The following is a 19,825-nucleotide window of genomic DNA, read 5'->3' as shown; positions in this document are numbered from 1 at the left end:
TAACTTTATCATTATATTATGAATATCTCCCCATGCTAATGAATATATAATAACATAATCACTTTTAATGGATGCATTATTACCCATCAAATAATGTGCCATTATTGTTTAATCATACATGATTATTAGATATTTAGACTGCTTCCAATTTTGGATTATTGCAATTAAAGGCATAATAAATATCCTTGTACAAAATTCTATGGGCTTCTCATCCAAATATTTCTTTAGAATCAACCCTTAAATCTGGAATTTCTGGGATAAATGATATGAAAATTACAAGGTTTTTATTCATTTTACCAAATTGCTTTCAAAAATGTTGTATCCACTTATTCCCCTAGCAGCAGTGTACCAACATGCCAACGTCACAGAGGTTATGTATCATATCCCAAGGATTGTACCTGTGTCTCCTGCATTGCAGGCAAATTCCTTACTGTCTGAGCCACCAGGGAAGCCCCATGTCAATATATACACAGTATATATCATGACTATAGAATGATTTGGTCTAAAGTTAGCTAACAACTAGGGAAATAAAAAGCACTCTAAGTATTACAGAAAGGGAATTGAATAAGACATTGGTTACACAGATGATGGGTAGCTAAGAAGATAAATCCAATGCTATGGACTGAATTGTGTCCCTCCAAAATTCATATGTTAAAGACCTAATCTCCAATGTGATGGTATTTCAAGATGGGGACTTGGGGAGGCAATTAGGTTTAGATGAGGTCATAAGGATTGGGCCCTCATGATGGGATTAATGCCCTTATCAAAAGAGACATCAGAGTTTGCTTATTCTCTCTCTTTCTACACACACCTAGGAGAGGAAAGTCCCTGTGAACCCACAGCAAGAAGGCAGCCATGCGCAAGCCAGGAAGAGAGCCTTCACCAGGAACTGAGTTGACCAGTATTTTGATTTTGGACTTTCCGTCCTCCAGAACCATAAGAAATACATTTCTATTGTTTACGTCACTGTGTTCATGATGTTTCATTATGGCAACCCGAGCTAAGACCTATGCCAACTCAGAGATTACAAGAACTGGAAGGAAGTACTCTCCCTAGGCTAGAAGTACAGTGGAGAAGGCAGCGTTATCAGAGTCTGCAGTCATCTGAAGGAGATTGGAACCATGGCAACCTGTCCTTTGGTTGCTAGAATGGCAGAGGAGGTGCAACCTGAGCAAGAGAGAAATGAGGAGAAACATCCTGACCTTTCCCCTCCCTCCTGTTCTCCGGTCTTCCATCAGAGCCTCACACTAGCGGGACAGTATGGAACAGCTAATGTAGAGGCCTGGGAAAGCCTCAGGGCTGTGGACCATGTGGTGTAGAGCAGGAAGGGGTAGAGTTGGATCTGAGGATGCATATATCCAGAATGCAGAAGATGCTTTGTTTGGCTGGCACAGTGTCTTTGAAATGCTCTGCGGTTTTGCCTGCGGCTGGGGCATGGTCTTTCAGGTTAGGCTGTGCACAGCACCAGCAGAAGTTATTACATAGCTGCTTTACTGCCTGCTTTAATTGATAGATGATGGAAGGCAGGTGAGGACATTTTAAGAGTAGAGACAGTATGGGGAAAACATGGGGGCTGAAATGGTAAGCCACAGATGCCAATTTCTACAGTTTTTCTAAGAGCCTGGCCATCCAAAGTTTTAATTTCTAAAGGACATAGCCTTGACTCTTAATGTTCCATAGTAAAATCCACAGAATGAACAGGTTTCAAAGTGTGTCTGTGTTTCTGTCTTGTGAAAAGCTGTTTTGTGTGCATCTGAAATAGGCTGAATTAGGCAGAATGATATTCACATGGGTTCAGCCTCATTCTTCCTAAATTTTTACAGCTTTGTAGAGAGCAGTGTGCATGTAATGACCCTTGACCCTGCGTCTATTACTGACACCAGTCTGTGAGCCCAACGCATCCAGCCAGCATCTCCTCAGGCCCGCTGTGGGGGACACAGCCGATGTTTCACAGTGCAGAGAGGAAATGAGGACATTTGAGAACTTTCACCAAGGCCAAGAGAAAGGATAAGGTTAGTCATTTTGGTGGGTAGGCTGGTGAGATCCAAACTGCAGGCTTTGGAGGCTTCCTGCCAGTCTGACTGCAGTGCAGTGGGGGCTCATGCAGGACCACGTCTGCCTGGAAGTGGGGAGCACCTTGGTCTAAGTTAGACAAGGTGCTGTGTGGATGCTCCTCCAGTACCCAGACTTCAGGGAGTTCTGGCCTTGCTCCTGAGCCCTCTCCTTAAAGCCAACTTGTCCCATTTGTACATTTCCAAAAGGAAAGAGAAGTAGGTGTTTCTGCTGCAGACTGGACTCCTCCTACCCTTTCTCACCAGGTGGTTCCTCTGCTTTATTTTCACCTCCCATTTCACGTTCCTGTTCAGTTTTTCTCATTTGTCTTTCTTATTCTGGAATACTCTCTTGCTTTGGGGTGACCTGGTTTGTCTTAAGGAGAGCAGGCTATTGCAATGATTCATTATAACCAAAATTGATTGTAGGGGCCACAGACATGGATGCCTCCAGGGCAAGGTGGTCTCTGGAGAGGTTTAAGCAGGGGTGGTGAGGAAGCCCACCAAACCCACCTGAGGGCATCTCTTGGCCTGAGTGAGTTACAGGCAGTGGGAGCTCAGGGACCATGTTGTTGATTTTAATATATTTCAAGAAAACTTGGAGACCTCTGTGAAAATTTTTAAAGGTGAGAAATTAATTCTAAAACTTTTAAAAAACAATGTGTCAACTATAGAATCTGCTTTTATGTCAAAATCTGGCCCAGGGGCCAGCAGTTTGCCATCTTTGCCTTGTGGAGTGTTTCCTGTGCTAGGGGCTGTGGGCAACACCAAGGAGAGGGACACTGTGCACATATCCTGAAGGGGCTTCAGTGGGGCAGTGTAACTGGAGAAACGAAGATGTGCTATCAAGTGAGATTCCAGGAAAGGCTATAGGTTCCCCCAATGGAAGAGCTTTAAAGAAAATATTTTTATTTATGTAATTTTAACATGAAATATTAATTCTACCTTAAACCATTGAACTTTAAAATAGAGAAAAACCTTCTCTGATGTTTTTAGGGTCAGGTGTACATGATTAAAGGTGACATCACTTTAATAATGAGGCCTTTTTGTACTTAATGAAATATCAGTAAATCCCCTTGAGGAGATGACAGATGTACGGATTTCCACTCTGGAGTGTAATAGTGAAATTCCTGTGTAAACAGTGAAATGAGATTTTAAAGGATCACTTTTTCTAGGCAGGATGACTAATGAGAGAGGTAATCCTTTAAGATGTGGCCACACACTCAGCATCCTGATCATTTTACAACTTCCAAAATGTGCAGCTTGGCAAGTTGTAGCCAAACCAGGCGTGGAGAGGCATCTCGGGCAGGGCTCTGCTTGAGCGCAGTTGCAACTGGGCCAGGTGGTGGGAGAGAGGCCAGAATTGGCAGGTCAAGTATCTCAGTATCCCTGGACTTGGGCCTCTTCCAAGGCTCTTCACAGGTCATACTACAGTTATCTGTACTTTCCCTCTAGCAGGACCTGAGCATCTTGGGGCAAGTTCAGTACTGCAGTATTCTAGTGCCTCCCAGATTGAATGGTATAAAGAGACATATTGAATGTCAGTTGAATGAATGAATAAGTGATAAATTAAGTAAAAATCTAGGCAGGTGTATGGTATTGCTACTGCTAAGTCACTTCAGTCGTGTCCGACTCTGTGTGACCCCATAGATGGCAGCCCACCAGGCTCCCCCGTCCCTGAGATTCTCCAGGCAAGAACACTGGAGTGGGTTGCTGCTGGGGTCCAGCCCCAGCTGATCCAGGGTATTCGAAGGAGAGACGGCATAGGCGAGGGTCAGGGAACAACTGCTTAATTAAACGTTAATTAAGGATATAAAGAGTAATAGAATGAGGATAGCTCAGTAGGAAAATTCAGTGGAGAAAAGAGGCTGAGTAGCTTGGTTTACGCGGGGGACCAATAAAACTTCAAGACAAGAAGCTTGCACCACTTACGTAGGCCACAGGCGTCCTTCCGTTCTCCCGAAGGAGAGGAGACACTGAGGCCTCCCCGGTCGGATCTTAGAAGCCCAGGCATAATTAGCAAGCATGGTGGGTTCCGCGCTCCAGATGGAGACTCAACCAGAGTGAGAGAGAGAGAGACATGGGGAGACCAGTCTTTCGAGGAACTGATCCCAATTCTTTATTTTCCATGGTCTACTTTTATACACTGAGATGTTATGCAAAAGTCACGTGGGGTCAGCAGTCCTGACTTCTATCAAAGTCAGGTGCTTCATACAAAAGTATACAGAGGTCTTAGGGGTGTTACATCATCTTCTGGCCAGGGGGCCTGCTGACAATTTATGACCCTCTCCTTGTGACAGCGGTCAGTCAACCAGGACACTTATTTCTCCAGGGGTGATTATTCTTAAAACAGACGCCACCCAAATAAAGTTACATTCCTATAGGGTGAGGGTGTAGTGGGTTTTAGTTAAGGAAAGAATTTACTTAGCCTAAGGTTTAACGTGATTGATATCAAAGGTTAATACTTATTTCTTTTATATATTCATTAATGTGTGTAAGGGCAGGGGATATGGAGACTTAGCAACAAACATTGGCTCAACAAATGAAAAAACCCTTCACCAATACAATTTCTAATCAGCCCATTATACTTATACTAATGGTTTTCTAACTTCTCTAAAGAACCTGTTTTTAGAAGGTTTAAAGCATCTCGTGCCTCTCACAGTTGGGAGGCTGTGAGCAATCACATGTGGCCAGACAAGCCTGTCAGGCAGGCTAGAGAACCTTCAGAGGAGTTTGTAGGTTAAAACACTCCTATCACGCCCAGGAATTATTATTAACTGGAGCTCTAAGTTAACTCTTTCTCCGAAAGAGGTGGTGGGGGACAGCCCCCCATAAAGTCAGAGGTGTAGGTGAGAGCACAAAGTAGTAAAGTAGGCAGGCTCTGGTTATGGGGGTAGATACTTGAGGATTTCCAGGGGGACTCCTGAGGCTTGATCCCGCCTTTGCGTATGTCGAGCCTCCTTCCTCATGACCTTTGCCATGGGCGGAGTGCCTCACACTGGCCCCCAACAGGTTGCCATTTCCTTCTCCAATGCATGAAAGTGAAAAGTGAAAGTGAAGTCGCTCAGTCGTTCCTGACTCTTAGCGACCCCATGGACTGCAGCCTACCAGGCTCCTCCATCCATGGGATTTTCCAGGCAAGAGTACTGGAGTGGGGTGCCATTGCCTTCTCCAGGTGTATGGTATTAGGGAGGTTCAACAAGAGGTGGTGGTGCTGCCGGCTGGCAGGTGGGTAGGGCACCATGAGGGGCAGTTTGGGGCTGCAGTGTGTGGAGACTCTGGCCTGTGGGTAGAAGGTGAAATCAAGAGAAGTCCCTGGCTTCAGGATGAGGGTGGGTCACCATGGCAGGACTCAGTCAGAGACAACACAACGTGGACTCAGGGACTAAGGAGCAGAGCACAGCTGCCAGTCAGCAGGGAGCACAGGGTAAGAATGGATGCTCAGACATCTAAGAAATTCAAGTGCAAATCTCAGCTCTACTTTTTCCTCAGTGTGTGACTGGGCAAAGTCTGGGCATAGACTTCACCTCTTTGTGCCTTTGTGTCTTTATCTCTCCCTTTTTAACATTTTTTTATTGAAGGATAATTGCTTTTGTTGTTTTCTGTCCAACCTCAACATGAATCAGCCATATGTATACATATATCCCCTCCCTTTGAATCTCCCTCCCATCTCCAGACCCTCCCACCCCTCTAGGTTGATACAGAGCCCCTGTTTGAGTTTCCTGAGCCATACAGCAAATTCCCATTGGCTATCTATTTTACATATGGTAATGTAAGTTTCCATGTTACTCTTTCCATACATCTCATCCTCTCCTCCCCTTTCCCCATGTCCATAAGTCTATTCTCTATATCTGTTTCTCCACTGCTGCCCTGTAAATAAATTCTTCAGTACTATTTTTCTAGATTTGGTATACATGTGTTAGAATATGATATTTATCTTTCTCTTTCTGACTCACTTCACTCTGCATAATAGATTGTAGGCTCAACCACTGCATCAGAACTGACTCAAATGTGTTCCTTTTTATGGCTGAATAATATTCTATTGTGTATATGTACCACCACTTCTTTATCCATTCATCTGTCTATGGACATCTAGGTTGCTTGCATGTTCTAGCTATTGTAAATAGTGCTGCAATGAACAACAGGATACATGTGTTTTTTTCAATTTTGGTTTCCTCAGGGTATATGCCTAGGAGTGGGATTGCTGGGTTGTATGGTGGTTTTGTTCCTAGTTTTTAAAGAAATCTCCATACCATCTTCCATACTGGCTGTATCAATTTACATTCCTACCAACAGTGCAAGAGTGTTCCCCTTTCTCCACACCCTCTCCAGCATTTATTGCTTGTAGACTTTTTGATGATGGCCTTTCCAGAAAAACATCTTCTTCTGCTTTATTGACTACACCAAAGCTTTTGACTGTGTGGATCACAACAAACTGTGGAAAATTCTTCAAGAGATGTAATACCAGATCACCTGACCTGCCTCCTGAGAAATCTGTATGCAGGTCAAGAAGCAACAGTTAGACTTGGACATGGAAAAAACAGTGGTTCCAAATCGGGAAAGGAGTATGTCAAGGCTGCTGATTTAACTTATATGCAGAGTACATCATGAGAAATGCTGGACTGGATGAAGCACAAGCTGGAATCAAGATTGAAAGGGGAAATATCAATAACCTCAGATATGCAGATGATACCACCCTTATGGCAGAAAGTGAAGAAGAACTAAAGAGCCTCTTGATGAAAGTGAAAGAGGAGCGTGAAAAAGTTGGCTTAAAACTCAGCATTCAGAAAACGAAGATCATGGCATCTGCTCCCATCACTTCATGGCAAATAGATGGGGAAACAGTGGAAAGAGTGACAGACTTTATTTTGGGGGGCTCCAAAATAACTGCAGATGGTGACTGCAGCCATAAAATTAAAAGATGCTTGCTTCTTGGAAGAAAAGTTATGACCAACCTAGACAGCATATTCAAAAGCAGAGACATTACTTTGCCTACAAAGGTCAAAGGTATGGTTTTTCCTGTAGTCATGTATGGATGTGAGAGTTGGACTATAAAGAAAGCTGAGCACCAAAAAATTGATGCTTTTGAACTGTGGTGTTGAAGAAGACTCTTGAGAGTCCGTTGGACACCAAGGAGATCCAACCAGTCCATCTTAAAGGAAATCAGTCCTGAATATTCATTGGAAGGACTGATGCTGAAGCTGAAACTCCAATACTTCTGCCACCTGATACAGAGAGCTGACTCATTTGAAAAGACCCTGATGCTGGGAAGGACTGAGGGCAGGAGGAGAAGGGGACAACAGAGGATGAGATGGTTTGATGGCATCACTGACTCAATGGACATGCGTTTGAGTCAACTCTGGGAGTCCGTGATGGACAGGGAGGCCTGGCGTGCTGCAGTCGCAAAGTGTTGGACACGACTGAGCGAGTGAACTGAACTGATTCTCACCAGTGTCCTTAGGTGATATCTCATTGTAGTTTTCATTTCACTTCTCTAATAATGAGCATCGTTAAGCATCTTTTCATGTGTTTGTTAGCCATCTGTATGTCTTCTTAGGAAAAATGTCTGTTTAGGTCTTTTTCCCACTTTTTGATTGGGTTGTTTGTTTTTCTGGCATTGAGTTGTATGAACTGCTTGTATATTTTGGAAATGAATCCTGTGTCAGTTGTTTCATTTGCTATTATTTTCTCCCATTCTTAGGGTTGTCTTTTCACCTTGCTTATAGTTTCCTTTGCTGCTAAAAGCTTTTAAGTTTAATCAAGTCCCACTTGTTTACTTTTGTTTTCATTTCCGTTACTCTAGGAGTTGGGTCATAGAGAATCTTGCTTTATGTCATTGAATGTTCTGCCTATGTTTTCCTCTAAGAGTTTTATAGTTTCTGGTCTTACATTTAGGTCTTTAATCCATTTTGAGTTTATCTTTATGTGTGGTGTTAGGAAGTGCTCTAATTTCATTCTTTTACATGTAGCTGTCCAGTTTTCCCAGCACCATTTATTGAAGAGGCTGTCTTTGCCCCATTGTATATTCTTGCCTCCTTTCTCAAAAATAAGGTACCCATTGGTGCAAGGGTTTATTTCTGGGCTTTCTATCTTGCTCCATTGATCTATATTTCTGTTTTGTGCTAGTACCATCCTGTCTTGATGACTGTAGCTTTGTTCTTCCAGCTCCATTCTTCTTTCTCAGGACCGCTTTGGCTATTCGGGGTCTTTTATGTTTCCATATGAATTGTGAAATTTTTTGTTCTAGCTGTGAAAAATGTCTTTGGTAATTTGATAGGGATTGCATTGAATCTGTAGATTGCATTTGATAGTATAATCATTTTCATAGTATTGATTCTTCCTACCCAGGAACATGGAATATCTCTCCATTTGTTTATGTCATCTTTGATTTCTTTCATTAGTGTCTTATAATTTTCTGTGTACAGTTCTTTTGTCTCTTTAGGTAAGTTTATTCCTAGATATTTAATTCTTTTTGTTGTAATGGTGACTGGGATTGATTCCTTAATTTCTCTTTCTGATTTTTCATTGTTAGTATGTAGAAATGCAAGTGATTTCTGTGTATTGATTTTGCATCCTGCAACTTTGCTAAATTCACTGATTAGCTCTAGTGATTTTCTGTTACTATCTTGAGGATTTTCTATGTACAGTATCATGTCATCTGCAAACAGTGAGAGCTTTACTTATTTTTTGATCTGGATTCATTTTATTCCTTTTTCTTCTCTGATTGCTGTGTTGAATAATGGTGGTGAAAGTGGACACCCTTGTCTTGTTCCTGATCTTAGGGGAAATGCTTTCAATTTTTCACCATTGAGAATAATGTCTGCTGTATGTCTTTATCTCTTAAATGGGGGTATAATTAGTAGGAAGATACAATGAGATATTCTGTATGAAGCACTTAGCATAGTGCTTGGCAGAATATCATTCACACAAATAGAGATAGGGTTTAATTAGTAACATGATCCTTGATGTCGAGATGATCTCGACCTTCTTCACCCTCGCCTCAACCAAAGTGTTGAGAATACATATTTCAAAAGCTTCCTGGGATATTCTGATAATTCCCTGTCCATGCCCTCTTCTAAGAAGATAACTTGCATTTTTATTTCTTTAAATCACCCCCTTATCCCAAACTGGTGTAGGTCTCAACATCTTTTTAGGAGATTTTATAGGAGGTGAAGGTAAAACACCCCCAGATTGTAGGAACTAAAAGGATATTGGGGCAGGTAGGGCTGATATATCCATAAGAGCACACACAGGGCCTGGCGCCCACAATATTTTTAAGGGCTCATGATAGTATTTTATGTTCTTTTGCAAAAAGAAAGAAAAATGAACTTTCAGGTTGGAGAAAGCATTTTAATAAATAATTAATATAGTCATCTTTGTACTGATGTAGTCATAAAATCAGAGAAGGCAGTGGCACCCCACTCCAGTACTCTTTCCTGGAAAATCCCGTGGACGGAGGAGCCTGGTAGGCTGCAGTCCATGGGATCGCTAAGAGTTGGACACGACTGAATGACTTCACTTTCACTTTTCACTTTCATGCGTTGGAGAAGGAAATAGAAGCCCACTCCAGTGTTCTTGCCTGGAGAATCCCAGGGACGGCAGAGCCTGGTGGGCTGCCGTCTATGGGGTCACACAGAGTCGGACACGACTGAAGTGACTTAGCAGCAGCAGCAGCAGCAGTCATAAGATTAACATTTTACTTTTTTATGAAAGAAGTGGTCTACAAAAGCAAGTGAGCAGAGAAGACAGAAGTCATAATGTGGTCCTGGGGACAGGGACCCCAGCAAGTCATGACACTGGTATTTCTCTGAGGGTTTGGGAAGCACCTAGAAAGTAGATTAAAATGCAGTATCCTGGACCCAGATTCCAGGAAGTCAGGTACAGCCTTTGGTGAGCCTAAGAGTCAACATTTTAATCGAAAGCCTGTACCTTCTGAAGCAGGTTGGAGGCGTCTTGAGAAACCCAGACCCTGCTCTCAAGTCAGTTGTGGTGCTGTACCTGGTGGCATGATTGGAGGGTGCTGGGAGGATTGGACCCCACTGCCCACATTGGCAAATCATTAAAGCATCAGTCAATCCAGTGAAAAGAGTTAATAATTCAGCTGACAAGTCCATCTGATTCTGTAACCCAAATAACTGCTGGATTGATCAGGTATTTCTCTTGCCAGCTACATATTAGGATCTTTTATCTTATACCCTGTAAAGAGAAATGGTTGAAGCAGCTTTTCTTTAAACTGTTATAATGTATTAGGTCATTGAAAGATGTTACTCTGCATTTAAAACCCAGCTTCAAAAGGTTATTTTTACAGAATCATTACATGGAACTTCTGCATTAAACAACAGCATTTACCTTAGTGGCTGCTTGTGTTCCAGTCTCTACAAGTAAGCCAGTTTCTTTAAATATATGATTCCCTTTAATTATAGCAGTTAGTTTGAAAAGTGATAACTAAATAAAATTTTATCCTGCAAAATTTATAGAGTAAAAGCAACATTAAAATGACATTAACACTGTAGGACAGACTCAGTGGAGGAGCAAATAGGCAGAAAATTGACAAATCCCTCACCTTAATGACTTGCAGCCATACACTGTTAAGAGAGATGAGATTCTTATCTACATTTCCTTGCATTGGTGACTCTTGCTAATAAACGTCAGTCATCTTTTAATATTGTTTTGTAGCTACTGTTATTGCTGCATGAATGATGCCCTTTACTTTCATTGTTTTTCAGAAGAATTATCATTAGGATTTGGGGGTGACCCGTTTGTGATTAAAGGCAATATCTGTGAGCTGGTTTTGAAGCTATAATCTAGATGAGAGACTTCTCACTTTAACAATTCTGTCTCTTTTTATAGAAAATATTTCTAATGACCCCTTCACCACCCTGAAATAAATTTCATAGATGTCTCATCTACCTGCTGGTATGCATTAAAAAATCCATACCTTGCCTGTAATAAGGAGAAAATATAAAAGATAAGTAATATATAATAAATTAATACATATTTCAAAAGATTCAAAGAATCACTTTGAATGCAAAACCCTACTTGCGAGTTTCGTCAGTAACTCAGATACCCAAAAGACATTTCATAGGATTTTTTTTTTTGACAAGTCCTAATTTTTTTTAGAGCAACTATGGGTTCACGGCAAAATTGAGGGGACGGTCCAGAGACTTTTCATTTACTCCTCTGCCCGCTCACATGCCAACCTCTGTCATCAACGTGCCCCACCAGTGTGGTACAGTGGTTACAACTGATGAACCTACATTGACAAATTATATTGACCCAAAGTCTATAGTTCACATTAGAGTTCACTCTTGTTGTTGTCCCTTCTCTGGTTTTAAACTAATATGTAGTGACTTGTGTGCATATTATAAAATCATATAGAGTATTTTCACTCCTGCCAAAATCCTCTCTGTTATTCCTAGTCATCCCTCCCCCTTTCTCCCAGGCTTGGCAGTGTCTCCATAGTTTTGTTTTCTCCAGAATGTCATGTAGTTGCCTATAGTATGTAGCCTTTTCATTTTGGCTTCTTTCACTCTGTAGTAAGCATTTAAGGTTTCTCCATGCCTTTTCATGGCTCGATCACTAACTTTTTAGTGGTGAATAATAATCCTTATCTGTATGTTCCACAGTTTCATTATCCATTTACCCAGCGAAGAATATCTTGGTTACTTCCAAATTTTGACAATTATGAAAAAAACTGCTGTAAACATCTGTGTGAAGGTTTTTCTGTGGACATTTTACCTCCTTTGGGTGATTACCAAAGAGTGTGATTGCTGAATTGTATGGTAAGAGTATGTTTCATTTTAAAACAAGCCACCAAACTATCTTCCAAAGGAACTGTACCATTTTTCATTCCTATCAGCAATGTGTGAGAGTTCCTGCTGCTCCACATCTTTATCAGCATTGGTGTTACCAGTATTCTTAATGTTGATCATTCAAACAGATAATGGTATCTCTTATTGTTTGTGTTTCCTTGATGACATATGATGTGAAGAACCTTTTCATATGCTTATTTGCCACCTATGTAACTTATTTGGTAAGGTATCTGTTATAGTTAGAACTGGACATGGAACAACAGACTGGTTCCAAATAGGAAAAGGAGTACGTCAAGGCTGTATATTGTCACCCTGCTTATTTAACTTATATGCAGAGTACATCATGAGAAATGCTGGACTGGAAGAAGCACAAGCTGGAATCAAGATTGCTGGGAGAAATATCGATAACCTCAGATATGCAGATGACACCACCCTTATGGCAGAAAGTGAAGAAGAACTAAAGAGCCTCTTGATGAAAGTGAAAGAGGAGAGTGAAAAGATTGGCTTAAAACTAAGCATTCAGAAAACTAAGATCATGGCATCTGGTCCCATCACTTCATGGCAAATAGATGGGGAAACAGTGGAAACAGTGACAGACTTTATTTTCTTGGGCTCCAAAATCACTGCAGATGGTGACTGCAGCCATTAAATTAAAAGATGCTTGCTCCTTGGAAGGAAAGTTATGACCAACCTAGACAGCATATTCAAGAGCAGAGACATTACTTTGCCAACAAAGTTCCATCTAGTCAAAGGTATGGTTTTTCCAGTAGTCATGTATGGATGTGAGAGTTGGACTATAAAGAAAGCTGAGTGCTGAAGAATTGATACTTTTTAACTGTGGTGTTGGAGAAGACTCTTGAGAGTCCCTTGGACACCAAGGAGATCCAACCAGTCCATCCTAAAGGAGATCAGTCCTGAATATTTATTGGAAGGACTGATGCTGAAGCTGAAACTCCAATACTTTGGCCACCTGATGCAAAGAACTGACTCATTTGAAAAGATCCTGATGCTGGGAAAGACTGAGGGCAGGAGGAGAAGGGGATGGTAGAGGATGAGATGGGTGGAGGGCATCACTGACTCAATGGACATGAGTTTGTGTAAACTCCAGGAGTTGGTGATGGACAGGGAGGCCTGGCGTGCTGTGGTTCATGGGGTCCCAAAGAGCTGGTCATGACTGAGTGACTGAACTGAACTGATCTGTTATGGTCATCAGTCCATTTTTAACTAGGTTGTTATTGTTGAATTTTAAGAGTTATTTGTATATTTTGGATCATAGCCCTTTATCAGGTGTGTCTTTTGGAATTTTTTTCTCCTAGTGTGTGGCTTTTATTCTAATTCCTTTGACATTGTTTTTCAAAGCAGTTTAAAAATTTTAATGAAATCCAGCTTGTTGATTATTTCACGACTCATCCCTTTGTTATATCTAAAAAGTCATTATCATTTCTAAGGTCATCTACATTTTCTCCTATGTTATCTTCTAAGAGTTTTATAGTTTTGCAATTTATGTTTGGTTCTATAATCTATTTTGAGTTAGTTTTTGTGATGGGTATGAAGTACAAATCTAAATTCATTTGTTTTGCATGTGGGTGTCCAGTTGTTCTAGTACCATTTGTTGCAGAGATTATCTCTGCTCCATTGTTTTGGTTTTGCTTCTTTGTCAAAGATCAGTTGACTTTATGGGGGGTCTATTTCTGGACTCTCTGTTTAGTTCCATTGATCTGTGTGTCTATTCTTTCACCAATACACTAACCTTTACTGTAGCTTTATTGTAAGTCTTGGAGTTGTATAGCATCAGTCCTTCAATTTAATTCTTCCTATTCAATAGTGTATTAGCTACTCTGGACTTTTAGCCCCTCCCTATAAACTTTAGACGGAGAAGGCAATGGCATCCCACTCCAGTACTCTTGCCTGGAAAATCCCATGGACGGAGGAGTCTGGAAGGCTGCAGTCCATGGGGTTGCAAAGAGTTGGACATGACTGAGCGACTTTCCTTTCACTTTTCACTTTCATGCATTGGAGAAGGAAATGGCAACCCACTCCAGTGTTCTTGCCTGGAGAATCCCAGGGACGGGGGAGCCTGGCGGGCTGCCGTCTGTGGGGTCACACAGAGTCGGACACGACTGAAGCGACTTAGCGTAAACTTTAGAATTGGTTTTCCTGTATCCACAAAATAATTTGCTGGGATTTGATTGAGATTGCTTTGAAATTTATAGAACAAGTTGAATAAAAACATGTATTCTTCATTCATTTTCTGAAACAATGAAGGATATTTTAGCCTGCTTGGGCCACTGTTATAAAATGCCATAGACTAGGTGGCTTAAACAACAGATATCTCTCACAATTCTGGAGACTGAAAGTCAGAAATCTGGATGTCAGCTTAGTTGGATAATGGTAAAGTCTCTCTTTCTAGCTTGCAGGCAGCTGCCTTCTTGCTATATCTGCACATAGTGGAGAGAGAAAACATATTCTCTCTCCAGAAAACATATTCTGGTCTTTCCTTATAAGGACACTGATCCCACTGGGAGGACTCCACCAACATGACCTCAAGTAAACTTAATAACTTCACTTCCCAGAGGTTCCATCTTAAAATAACAACAGAAGTTTAAGGCTTCAATATGTGAATTTTGGGGAGATGTAATTCAGTCCATAGCAAAAGACTTCTGGTAAAGTTTCAAATAAAACAAAATACGTTCTTCCTTCAATTTCCCTGGTAGTTGTGTTCCTGAAAATGCAATGTGGCCAAAAATGATGCAGAAATACTTGTCTCCATAAAAAAACAGAATTCAGTTTTAGGCTCAGATAATTTCAAGCAAGATTTCACCCTCATTATATGAACTGCTGCCCTTAATTTCTCTTCTCGTAAATGCCAGTAGCATCAAAAATGCCATAAGTTTTCAAAACTCACCCTATTAAGAATCACTGGTATAGATGCAAACCACACACACACACACAAATACACATTGTCAGCATAGAACAGAAAAGAGAAGGGAGAAAGCAGTAAACACTTGTTGAATGCCAGGGCACAGATCACAAACGATGATGGAATGAGATTTTGTTCTCAAAACCCATTTTTAAAAATTGAATTTCATTGGCAATTTGCCACAATTTTTATCACTTTTTATGGCCTAAAATCTACCCTGTTTTACTTATCTGTGTTATCTTCCAGTCTACTAAAGATATTTAAGTTATTTTTGCTGGGTTGTAGACTCAGGAGCTAAGTGTCTGTCCATTTGTTTAATCCCTATAACTACACTTCCAAAGAGAAGTTCTATGCTCTCCATATCATAAGTGAAGAAATCAAGACTTAAAGAGATTAAGTAATGCATCACTATCACACAGCTTGTAAGTGGTAGAGTCAAGATTTAAACCTTAAAAAAATGTTTAAATTTTAAAAATCTATACATTTTTTTCATAACACATTCACCTGTGATACATCCCATGTCTGCCTGTGAAGATGTAGCTCTTTGGTGTTGACATGGGAGACATGCCAACTACGTGAGCCTTGGAAATGGTGCCCTGACTTCTGACACTGATATTTGGGTTGAGTGAGTGATGTGTCCTTGGACAGGTGACATGCAATCACACGCTTTGATTGCTCCAAGGGAGATCCCAAAACATTTAACTCACATTTCCTACCTGCTGAGTTTATCCACTCCTGTTAAAGCAGCCCAGCAGCACCTATAAAGATTTTTCTCCACAGTGTGCTCCTGTGGATAAGTAGTTTATCAAATTAAACCTTCCAACAAAGAGTTCAAAGACATGCCACATCAATGGCCCCTCACTGAGTGTCTGGTCTTTTCTGGAATCCTGGTGAGACAGTCACCTCCCATAAACACTTGAGTTTGCTGAGGGTCTTGTGGTTTAAGAGGCTTTGGAGGAACTTAGGTTTGCAATTCATTTGAACAATTCCACTCTTCTGCTTATATCCTAAGGAATAACTCTTGGGAATTCAATAATGTACTACAAAACATGATAAACAACCCATTTCCCTGGGTTTTTCTGTAATTATCTTTGGGAAATAAATCTCATGTGTATGAGAAGGCAAGGTTATAGGATGAACGGATGGTATTTATTTATCCTGGCATTTTGGGCAGTAATAACTATAAAATTCATTGATCGAGCACCTGAGCAGTGTCAGGTTCTCCACGGATACTAGAGCGACCATGTTTGTAATTCATGGTCCTGTGTCCTTGGTCATAGATGGCAGGACCAGGGATGGACACCTGACCTAATCTGAATTTCCTCTGGGAATCTGAAGTTGTGACTGTGTGAATGGATAGTCAGTGTTTATTCTTGAACTTGAAGCCATTTGGGGGGTGTGTTGCAGAGAGTCAGACACGTCTGAACAACTAACATTTTGACTCTGACTTGACATGTATGGGGGAGAGAGTGTTTTTCACACTTGAAGGAAGAAGCATTGAAAGAGGGTTCAAGATCAGAGACAGGCAGAGGTGGGAGCCTGTGCATCCACAAAGAGCCTAAGAAACTCTTTGAAGTACCACCTTGTTTCCTGGAAGTGCTCTGGTTGCTGGTTTTAGTCTCAGGGAAGCCCCAGATGCATGTACAGCTTTGGGGGTAAAGTGAAGTCACTAATATGGGCTTCCCAAGTGGCGCTGGTGGTAAAGAATCTGCCTGCCAGTGCAGGAGATGCAAGAGATGTGGGTTCAATCCCTGGGTTGCGAAGATCCCCTGCAGGAAGAAATGGCAACCCACTCCAGTTTTCTTGCCTGAAAAATTCCATGGACAGAGGAGCCTGGCAGGCTATAGTCCATAGGGTGGGAAAGAATCAGACATGACTGAGTGACTGAGCATGCACAAAATCACTAATCCTTAAATTCACTTTTCGTTTTTTGCTTAAGTTTGAGCCATTTTCTACTATGTTCAAGCAGACAATTTCTGACTCAAACAGCTAGGTTCTTAAAACATCATTTTGTTTAATCCTTTCAACAACCGTTAGTACGTAATGTAATTTCTGATTTGCAGATGAAGAAATTGAGGCTCAGAGCTATTAACTTCCTCAAGGTCACACAGCAAATCAGAGCAGTTAAAACCACAAAAATTCCTGATGCATCTTTACTTATGTTAAAGTAACCCCTGATGCTTTCACCCAACATTATGTCTCTGAGATTCATCCATAGTCATGCCTATGAGTGTATTTCATTTGTTTTCACTGCTGTAAAACATTCCATTGAATGACTAAAGCACAGTTTATTCTTTTACCCCCTTGTCTGTGAACTTTTAGTTTGTTTCCAGGTTTTTACCATTATATACAATGCTGCTGTGAGGAGCTGGAATGTGTGCCCTGGGGCATAGGTATGAAAGGCTGTCTCAAGTGCATGCCTAGAAGTAAAATGGGCTGGGCTGTAGGATTGGGACCTCTTCAGCTTTACAGTGAACTTTGACCCAAAGTGATTATCGTCTCAAGCAGTAATAAGAGTGCTTATTACTTCACATTCTTGCCAATTCTTAGTAATGTTTGATTTAAATTTTCCTGCCAATTTGGTGGCTATGAAATGGTACATCAGTTTATAGCCTTTACCCTTTTTTCCATCAGCACATTTGTCTTATTTTTACTAATGTATGAGCTCTTTTTTATATTCTGAATATATTCATTAACAGATTTCTTCTGGTTTATGGCGTTTCTTTCTATTGTATCTTTTTAAATTGTTTGAAATGAATTTTCATTGGAGTATCATTGCTTTACAATGTTGGTTAGTTTCTGTTGTATAGTGAAATGAATCAGTCATATATATATCCCCTCCCTTTCGGACTTCCTTCCCATTTAGGTTACCACAGTTCTGTTGTGTCCTAACAAATGGAAATCCTAAATTGAATGTATCCAGATTTGTTAGTATCTTCCCTTTGGTTTGTGGTGTTTTGTGTTAAGACACTTTTTCCTTCTCTGTAAACAAAAAAATATTCCTCCATATCATCTTCTAAAACGTACAGTTTTTCTTATCACATTGAATTAGCTCACACTGAATTTGTTTTTTAATATGGGGTAATATAGGGTACAATTTTAATTTTTTGTGTATTATACCAGATATGAGATTATTTATTGCCCTTTCCCTACTTACATGAAATATTCCTTCTATCATATATATGTGTGTGTGTATATATATATATATTAGTTTTAGATATACTTGTGATTCTGTTTCTGAATCTTGAAAATTTTTTAATTGATCAATTTGCACATGGCCCCTGCTTCTTTCTCTCAATATATGTAGATATATATGATGAAAGATAGGAGAATCTTTGTATTGTCATGAAATCCAGTAAGGTAAATTCTCCTACCTTCTTTTCCTTTAGATGTGTTGAGGCAGAGAGTAATTAGCTGTTCCCAAACCTAATTCCACTTTTCTCTGGTTGTGCTGCTGGACTTCAGTTTCCAGAATCTTTTGCAGTTAGATGTTTCCAGATCAAGTAATGTCTCACTAATGGAATTAAGAGTTGAAAAATAATTTCTCTCTGTACTCTCTTGTAATTGGCCAGCTAACTGTGGGTGACTTTCAGTACAAAGGACCACATGAAAGACTGCCAGCTGATAAGATCAGCAAATCCACCCATGTTGGACTCTTACATGAGAAATAAGCCAGCTAGTGAAATCGTGGGCCTAATGTGTTTATAATAGAAACTAAAAGTACCCTATTTAATTCTTGTATGATGATTGTTTTGACCTTGATCTTCAGTATAAAATTTTTGAATCATCTTCACAAATGCATACATACACTAAATCTGTGGATTTGAATTGAATTTTATCAAATCAGTGGAACGAACTGATACATTTATGATAATTAGCCTACCTATGATTATGCTAAAATTTTCCATTTACTCTTTAAATGCCATTCAATAAAGTTCTCAAATTTTGTTAAATTTATTCTAGCTAACTTTATATTTGGTTGCCATGAAAAGTCTTTTTTAAAAAAATTATATTCTTTTTATTTGGTGTTGTATAGTTAGTTCAGTCGCTCAGTCGTGTTCGACTCTTTGCGACCCCATGAATCACAGCACGCCAGGCCTCCCTGTCCATCACCAACTCCCAGAGTTCACTCAGACTCACGTCCATCGAGTCAGTGATGCCATCCAGCCATCTCATCCTCTGTCGTCCCCTTCTCCTCCTGCCCCCAATCCCTCCCAGCATCAGGGTCTTTTCCAATGAGTCAACACTTCACATGAGGTGGCCAAAGTATTGGAGTTTCAGCTTTAGCATCAGTCCTTCCAATGAACACCCAGGACTGATCTCCTTTAGGATGGACTGGTTGGATCTCCTTTCAGTCCAAGGGACTCTAGAGGTGTTGTATAGAAACACGATTTTTACATAGTGAACTTATATGCTCTAACGTTACCATACTCTTACTAATTATAAAAAGTATTTTACTTTTTTGGGGTGTTCTATATATAGAAAAGCTTGTGATTTGCAAAACATGAAGATTAATTTTTCTTCTTTTTGATCCTTTATTATATTTTTTCCTTGTCTTACTAAACTGGCTAGCACTTTCAATACAACATGAGATAGAAACGGTGATATAGGGTAACCTTGACTTGGTTCTTACTTTTAAAGTGAATGTTTCTAAATTTTAAACCTGAAGAATGATGTTCACTATAGGTTCTTTGTAGCGGTCCTTTATTAAATATGGATGATTCCCTTTATTTCTAAGTTTCTAAGAATTTGTATTAAAAACACTGAATTTTATAAAATAATCTTCCTTCATCTATTGAAATAATCAGACATCATTTCCCTTTTGTTGTATTAGTGTAGTGAATTTTATTGAGTTAATATGGATGAACATTTTTTAATGCTAAGTCAAATTCATGAGATACCTGACTTGGTCTTGATGTATTTTGTATTTTTAATTTTGTCTAGATTTGGCTGGAGAAGGAAATGGCAACCCACTCCAGTGTTCTTGCCTGGAGAATCCCAGGGACAGAGGAGCCTGGTGGGCTGCCGTCTATGGGGTTGCA

At 40.2% G+C, this 19,825-nt stretch overlaps 1 protein-coding gene across 1 annotated transcript in view; it reads left to right on the top strand.

Annotated features, from left to right (window-relative positions):
* The first annotated feature begins 1,642 nt into the window (after positions 1-1,642).
* Positions 1,643-19,825, top strand: part of THSD7B (thrombospondin type 1 domain containing 7B) — a 1,246,259-nt gene continuing 1,228,076 nt past the window's right edge. The window contains exon 1 of the mRNA XM_044935904.2: positions 1,643-2,012. The gene's annotated coding sequence lies outside the window, so the exon portion shown is untranslated. The remainder of the gene's footprint in view (positions 2,013-19,825) is intronic.

Source organism: Bubalus bubalis, chromosome 2 (genome assembly GCF_019923935.1).
Source record: "Bubalus bubalis isolate 160015118507 breed Murrah chromosome 2, NDDB_SH_1, whole genome shotgun sequence".
Classification (NCBI taxonomy): Eukaryota; Metazoa; Chordata; class Mammalia; order Artiodactyla; family Bovidae; genus Bubalus; species Bubalus bubalis.
Note: the sequence above shows the minus strand (reverse complement) of the source record. Positions and strands in the feature narration are given on the sequence as shown.